At 32.7% G+C, this 8,180-nt stretch overlaps 1 long non-coding RNA gene across 1 annotated transcript; it reads right to left on the bottom strand.

The window, feature by feature from the left end:
* Nucleotides 1–1,516: 1,516 nt before the first annotated feature.
* Nucleotides 1,517–7,789, bottom strand: LOC117129185. Its single transcript, XR_004452809.1, has 2 exons — nucleotides 4,576–7,789; nucleotides 1,517–4,441 (listed from the first exon to the last, which is right to left on the bottom strand). It is a non-coding gene; the product is annotated as an uncharacterized LOC117129185 (long non-coding RNA).
* Between the last annotated feature and the right edge of the window lie 391 nt (nucleotides 7,790–8,180).

Genomic DNA, 8,180 nt, shown 5'->3' with positions numbered 1-8,180 from the left:
TTAATCATCATCTGTCGAGGCATCTCTTGGTGTCGATCGACAGCACTGATGCGCAGCGATCGAGTGTTCTTCCTCTCGTTGACCTCTGCATGGTCAGCTCGAGTGAAATGTCCTTTAAGCTCCAAAATGCTCCAAAGTCATAGCTTTACTCCGAAATGCATCTGAACCTGAAAACATACCTAGAAGAGTAGAAAACGTAGATATATATATATATATATATATAGTAAAACACCTATATACCATGGATGAAAACATGTCAAATCCAAGGTATATCAACTCATTTACATTAAACCAAGCTTGACATTCGCTTTCTGCATATATGACAAGTTCCAAAGGATCTCTGTCTATCCCCCTAAATAGTTTATCATTTCGGTCTGTCCATATATACCATATTATCTAGGGATAAGGATCCATGTCCAAATCTGGATCTTTGATATTGTTCTTCCTCCAGAATAGATAATCTATATTGGCATAAATGCTTGGTAGCGGCAAAGTGTTAGGAATCCACATAGTTGCTAATAAAGACTGTGCCTATAGTGGTGGTGTGCATTCAAAAATAGCATGTGTAACAATTTCCTCTGGATCTCCACATCATGGGCGATAATTATCACATCGCATATTGCGACGATTCAGGTTCCTCGTGACCTCCACAAATCCTATTACCAGTTGCCAAATAAGATGATATATATTTTGAGGTGCATTTATTTTAAAGCAAAGACTTGGAGTTTAGTTATATTTGGCTCAAGAACCTCATTTTCCAATAGATTATGTGCTACCCAATATCCAAATTTAATCGTGTATTACTCATTCTTTGTATAATTCCAGCAAAATGAATCAAGTCGATAAGTTAGCAAATGTGTATACTCTAAAATTTTCTCAAATGTGTAATAGATATATTTTTTAGCGAGCCTCTAATGATTAATGATAAACTATATAACAATTATGATATCTACAATCGTTTTTGTTGTAGTGTGGTTGTATAATTAAAGTCTACTAGTGCAAAAGAGTCATTGGCTTTTTCTACTATACTTATATGGGTTGGTATTTCCAACGTCTGAAGATTGTAAAAATCTTTCGAAAATCTTCAATTCTTGATCAACAAGACGATTCCTTGACACCACCAACCATCATGGTTAATGTTTGATCGAGTTTCCTATTTGTATAATCTGGAAGATGAACATTATGCCCAAATTGAAAAACTTTCTTTGGCGGATCTTATTTAAATCCATTGCGATATCTACAAGACTGAACTCTCAAGGAATGGATGTGGATCCACTTTCTCAGCGTTGCGGGTTGGAGTTTGAAACAATTATGCAATGTTTTTTTGGCGCCTACCAAACTTACCTTTTACATATTTTCAAATTTTAGAGTCGTGAAATGAAATTTTAATATTTTTGGTACACCTACAAAAAGAAAAATCTTTCACCTTAGATCATTTCTACCCTACCTCTATTTTAATCTCTATATTTTCTCTTAAATAGAGAAACTCTATTATAGAGATTATTTTTCACCAGTGTATTCCTCTATAATAGATTTTTTTTTTCCTCTATAATTCCTCTATAATAGAATTACTCTGTTTTTAGGGAAAATATATAAAGAATTCCTATTTGTATCTCTAAATATAAAGACAAAAAATAGTATTCTTGTATATTTTCCTCTAAAATAGAAGAATTCTATAATAGAATCTTACATTCGAGAAAAATCACTTCTATAATATAGATATCGATTTTAAAGGAAAATATAAAAATGTAGATTGAAATGCTCTAAAATATAGAAATGTATAAAGTACTCATGAATGGAGAGCCAAGGAGAAATATTGTTCCCGGTAGAGGTTTACGTCAAGGAGATCCTCTGTCTCATTTCATATTTATTCTATGCACAAAAGCGCTCGTTAGCCTTCTTAATCATGCAGAGAATCAAGAGAAGATAACGGGGATGCGAGTCGCACGCGCTAGCCCCTTGGTATCACAACTTCTCTTTGCCGATGATAGCCTTTTCTTTTGTAAGGCGGAACCCCGTGAATGTGAAGAAGTTATGAAAGTAGTCACGAAATATGGGAAAGCATCAGGACAATGCATTAAGATTGATAAATCTTCATTACTCTTTGGTAAGAGGATTCCTGCAAATGATCGACAGCTGATTAAAGATACACTTGGTATCCAAAATGAAGGGGGGATGGGATCCTACTTAGGAATTCCAGAAGATATTAGTGGATCCAAGTGTAGACTATTTGCGTTCTTGAAAGACAAACTACTACACAGAGTGAATGGATGGACAGGTAGATGGCTATCGAAAGGTGGAAAAGAAGTTCTAATAAAATCTATCCTGTTAGCTCTTCCTACATATATCATGTCCAGTTTCCTGCTCCCTTTGGAAATATGTGAGAACCATGTGAGTGCCATTGCACAATTCTGGTGGAGTTCAAACCCACCAAAGCGTGGGATCCACTGGGCCAAATGGGAGAAGATGTGTGCTCTAGAGAGGATGGAGGTATTGGTTTTTACATGATTCACGAATTTAACCTTGCTCTTCTGGCGAAACAGCTTTGGCGTCTTGTACAATTCCCAGATTCACTAGTGGCAAAAGTTCTTCGGGGAAAATACTATCGATTGAGTTCGCCTTTGCGAATCGGTGCAGTGGATAGCCCATCGTATGTGTGGACGCGTATCATAGCTGCAAGGGAACTTTTACTCTTGGGCATCATGAGTAAAGTGCACTCAGGATATGAAATTAATGTTTGGCAAAATCCATAGATTCTTTCGATTCCAGCAAGACCGGCGCGCCCAAGAGCCCCAGTAGTTAATCCAAAGATGTTAGTCAGTAATCTTATTGATTTTGAATCAAAGGAGTGGGATACTCGTATACTGGAATAGTATGTAGAACAAGAGGATATATCTATCATTCAGAGTTTGGCCATAAGCCCTACTCATCGACGCGATACTTTTTGCTGGAGCTACACCAAAAATGGACAATACACTGTAAAATCAGGATATTGGGTAGCTACAAATATTCTGAGAGTGTGGAGGAAAAATAAGTTATTGAACCCAACATAACCAAACTTCAAGCCTTTGCTTGGAAAGTCAATGCACCACAAAAGATTTGTCATCTTATATGGCAGCTTATTTTTGGGCAGGTAGCTGTCACAAGAAATCTGGTACGTCGCAATATGCGATGTGATAACTACTGTCCAAGATGTGGAGAGCCGGAAGAGACGGCTACTCATGCAATCTTTGAATGCCTACCGACAGTACAAGCATGGGAACTGTCATCAACATCGTCAAGCTCTCAGACTTTCCGTACTGCGAGTATCTACACCAACATGGATTATCTTTTTTGGAGGAAGAATAGTATTTTGGAACGACAAGATGATAAAGATCCATATCCTTGGATAATTTGGTACATCTGGAAAGCAAGGAACGATAAGCTGTTCAGAGGTATAGATAAGGACCCCCTGGAGTTAGTCAGATACGCAGAGAGTGAGTGCCAGGCATGGTATAGTGCGAAGGAATCTATACCTGCTCCTCCATAGACACAAATGGTTGAAGAAAAACACAAGCCTTAAGCTTGGAGAACATTTGTATGGTGGATGGTTTATGGACCTCTACGGATCAATTCAGTTGAATTGGATGGGTATGAAGGGATGACAGAGAGAAGATACAACTAATGGAGACAAGGAACTTAAGGAGGCGCGAGACGTCACTTCACTCTAAACTGGAAGCATTAAGATGGGCAATGAAGAGCATGCTACAACACTCGACATGTCAGAAATTTGGAACATATAGCAAGGACCTGATTGCAATGGTGAATGATCCACAAGCATGACCAAACTTCTTAACTAAAATGGAGGTCATTCAAAATTTCAAGATGTGTTTTCCGGACTTCAAAATTCAATACTTTCCAAGGGTGCAAAATGGAATTGCTGACTCGCTAGCTAGAAATGCCCTTTTTCATAGATCTTTGTGTTATGTTGGTTGTTCTATTCCAGTCTGGTTATCCAGACCACTTCAAGTTTGAGTAATAGAATAGCCGTTTGTTGCAAAAAGAAGATATAGAAATGTAGATTGAAAATGCTCTTACATAAAAAAAATTGTTACCTTTTGGACTCCTTTGGCAAATTTGGAAATCACAAAATTCTTTATTATTCCAAGAAAGACGATTTGGAATACTGATACGATGGACGATGCTATTGTTGATGTACACGAGTGGATAACGAATGTCAATCAGAACCATGGATCTTTATTTTCACACCCTTTACTTTCTGGAGCAACAAATATATTTTTGTCGCAAAGTCCTTCGGTTGGTTCTTTTAAATGTAATTTTGATGTGTTGTTTGATATAACAACAAGACATGTACAAGGAGCTTGGATTGTTCGGGATTTCCTTGGAAATGCTACAATGTGGGGTTCGGCGGTCCTAGGCGAAGCAAAATCAAGTTTGGAAACTGAAGATAAAGCATTATAATCAGCAGTGTGAAATGTATGGACATCGGGTTTTACTAATGTTTTATTTGAATGGGATTCATAGGTTTTAATACAAGCCATAAATGTGAAGATATTAAATATTTTAATCCATAACCTGTTACAAGACTTGAATGGCTGGAGAAAAAGACTTCCGCCGGTTTTTTAACGCCAAGTTAATCAAGCAGCTCATCCGTTGGCTCGGAAAGGACCTCAAACTAAAAGTTTCCAAATTGTAACATTCATCCTCCTGGTTGGTTGATCCATACTTTGTATTCAGATACCTTATTATCATTTTAATAAAATTATAATTTGTCGTTTTTTGAAACCACCATGGCAAAAACAGTTTGACATTAAACCATAATCAAACACACAAAATCGCTGATACACTCTCTGACGAACTCGACTACGTAAGTAAGAAAGTATGAGTTTGCAAAATTATGGAAAACAAAAAAGAAGAGAGAAAAGATAGAAGAAGGAGACAAGAAATTATTTACCCAGAGTTTAACTACAATGGCTACGTCTCTGGGGCCTGGCAAGAAGAAATCCACTATAATCTTAAGAACAAAGATATATAACCTCTCTCTCTCACAACCAAAGCTTACAAACCAAGCTCGATCTTTTTTTTGGACAAAGGAGAAGAGAACACACGGACTCCCCTTATATAGTGGGGAGTCAATTACATTAACCTAGTTGGATTATGACATTCGCCCATTTCCATAAACCTATTAAGAAATATTCCAAAATACTTGTAACTTCCATAAACCATAAAATTAATATTTCCAAGAACTTATCAATTTTCATAACTCCATAAAAGTGATACTTCATTTTTCAAATATGACGTTTGTCTTGGTTTAAGTTATGCGATTTTGTTTGATTTCCATCATCAAATCCTAACGAATTTCATAACGGATTCGTTGATGTAGTTTCTGACGTAGTCCTGAATTCCAACACGGTTAAAAAAAATAACACACACAACCATGCAAATTTTTAGTTAGAGAAATTGTTCTATTTTCTTAGAGTTTTGAATATGGAGTTTAAAAAAATAGAAAAAGCTATATATTAATATCATTTTGGCTTTCAATCGTTCGTTTTCTTCATCCCTTCCCTGTTCACGATATAATTTATTAATTGAAACACCGTGTGATATATTCTTTCTGTTCTTTAATATTACACATTCTAGAAAAAAAATTGTTTTAAAAAGATTTATTTTTATATTTTCAAGACATGTTTTATTAATTAATTATAAATTTCAAAAAACTTAACTGCATTTACTGAATTTTTATTGGCTTAAAATTATAGAACAAAGATAAACACAAAAATTTATGCAAATTTAATGTGTTTTATTAAAATGTGTGAAAAAAAAGTAGAATATGTAACATTAAGAAACTGAGGGAGTATTTTCTTGAAGGTCTTTTTAGTTTGTTTACGTTTATTGATTTTATGGTTAAAAGTACTTTAGAAACACACTAGTATCACACGAAGCCGTAATCCGACCCGTGGGATTGTATATTACCAACCAAAAAGTGAACCAAAATAAGCTATTTAATGCAAATCTTGAATAATAGATACGGACGCTTTGATCACATGAAATCATTCATGGAGAGCAATACATCTAACTCATCTCTTTAGTATAGTGTGGTCCATAAGATGAGAAATGGGGTTTTAATTAATTATCTTTTCCCCCAACCAAACTTAACTCGATTTCTTTATATGTACGCAAATTTATGAGTTTCATATGTGTCAGATGACCTCACTCACATTTTGCTTTCATATCTTCTCTTGTCCTCTTCTTCCTTATCATCTTCACATACTTGTATTTTTCCTTTGGACTATTTTGCTTTTTGTTTTTATCCTGACATTTCTATTGTTTGAACAAGCTAAATCACACACACTCATAAGGTCGAAAAGCTCTAAGAATACATTCTATTAACTTTTTTTTTTGATCAAAAAATACATTCTATTAACTATAATTTGATACTGAGGGGGAACATATATGAATAAACATCATGATAAAAACATTGTTTAAGGTTTAGATACAAGAAAATAAATATACCAGGCTTCGGACGAGCCATGATGATACAAAACGATATCTTTCTTTTTGTCACGATAAGGATATCATTATCACCAGTCACCACTATTTAGTATTTTAGCGTTGAATACTTTTAAATGTAAAATGGGACAACAAGGTACTCGAATAATGTAAGATTCAATTATATTGACCAATGAGTTGGTCAAATAATAAATCCAATGAAAACACGCAGATTTCTATGAAATTCTCTTATCCCATGTGTTTTCTTTTAAATTACTTCGAGAAAACGTATGCTCTGGCTCTTCGTTAAACAAGACTAATATGGTAAAATAGAAATTTGACCTCTTGAGATTTTTAAAGGAAAAATATTGGAAAGGGTGAAAAGAAAAGAAAAAAAAAAACAAATTAAATTTGGAATATGGTGAAGGGTCAAACGGTATTTTTACTTGTGTAAATCATAGAGTTGTTTGCTTCTGTCTCTTTCTTCATTCAATTGTCAGACTCCAAAAACCAGTAAAGAATCATTTACCCTGACACAATTTTCTACCACTAAAAATTTTCGTCTTTGATTTTTTAACAATTTTGAAAATGTTAGAAGAAAACACACACGTACTACCCATAATTGCAAGACAAAATGCATGTAGTTTAGTAAGAAAAACAACCCAACACTTCTTGATGTATTTTTATGATCTAATATGTGTTAGTTTCTTGTCTCTTTATTTATCTTATTAATATTTCAAGTGAAAAGATAACTGAAATAACGAAATAAGAATCAAATCGTGAAAAACCTAAAATTATTTCCTCATATGAATAATAATCTAATTATATTTCAATAATAGTTATGTTGGTTACTGTTTTTTTTCGGAAAAAAATTTCCTAGCTACACGAAGTTTACACTAATATGGTGGAAATCATCCGATATATGAAAATGTGTCAACAACTACATGATGTTTATGTTAATACATATCACATGTACAAAGTAAATAATAATATGGTGGCAACATCACAATCGGGTTTAATTGATTTTAAGCTAAGTTAATGGGGTCAATCCATAATTTACTAAACTTAATGAACTTAAAGATTTATTAAGTTTTATAAACTTAATTGATGTTATTAATAAACTTAGTAATTTAATAAACTTTAACTTAATAAACTTAATAATTTATTATACAATAAATTTATTAAACTTAATAATTTAATAAACTTAATAAACTTAATGGTTTATTAAGTTTAATAAACTTAACTGATTTTATTAATAAACTTAGTAATTTAATAAACTTTAACTTAATAAACTTAATAATTTATTATACTTAATAAATTTATTAAACTTAATAAACTTAAACATAATAAATTTATTAAAAAATAAATTTATTAAACTTAATAAACTTAATCATTTAATAAACATAATAAATTTATTAAATTTATTAAGTTTATTAATAAATGATTAAGTTTATTAATTAATGATTAATTTTATTAAGTTTAATAAATTTATTAATTTTTATAAGTTTAATAAAATTGTTAAGTTTATTAAGTAAGTTTAATAAATTATTAAGTTTATTAAAAAAATCAATTAAGTTTATTAAACTTAATAAATCATTAAATTTAGTAAATTACGGATAGACCCCATTAACTTAGCTTAAAATCAATTAAACCCGATTGTGATGTTGTCACCATATTATTATTTACTTTGT

The sequence above is a fragment of the Brassica rapa genome, chromosome A10, assembly GCF_000309985.2.
Source record: "Brassica rapa cultivar Chiifu-401-42 chromosome A10, CAAS_Brap_v3.01, whole genome shotgun sequence".
NCBI classification, from domain to species: Eukaryota; Viridiplantae; Streptophyta; class Magnoliopsida; order Brassicales; family Brassicaceae; genus Brassica; species Brassica rapa.
The sequence above is the reverse complement of the archived record's forward strand: the minus strand, read 5'-3'. Positions and strand labels throughout refer to the sequence as shown.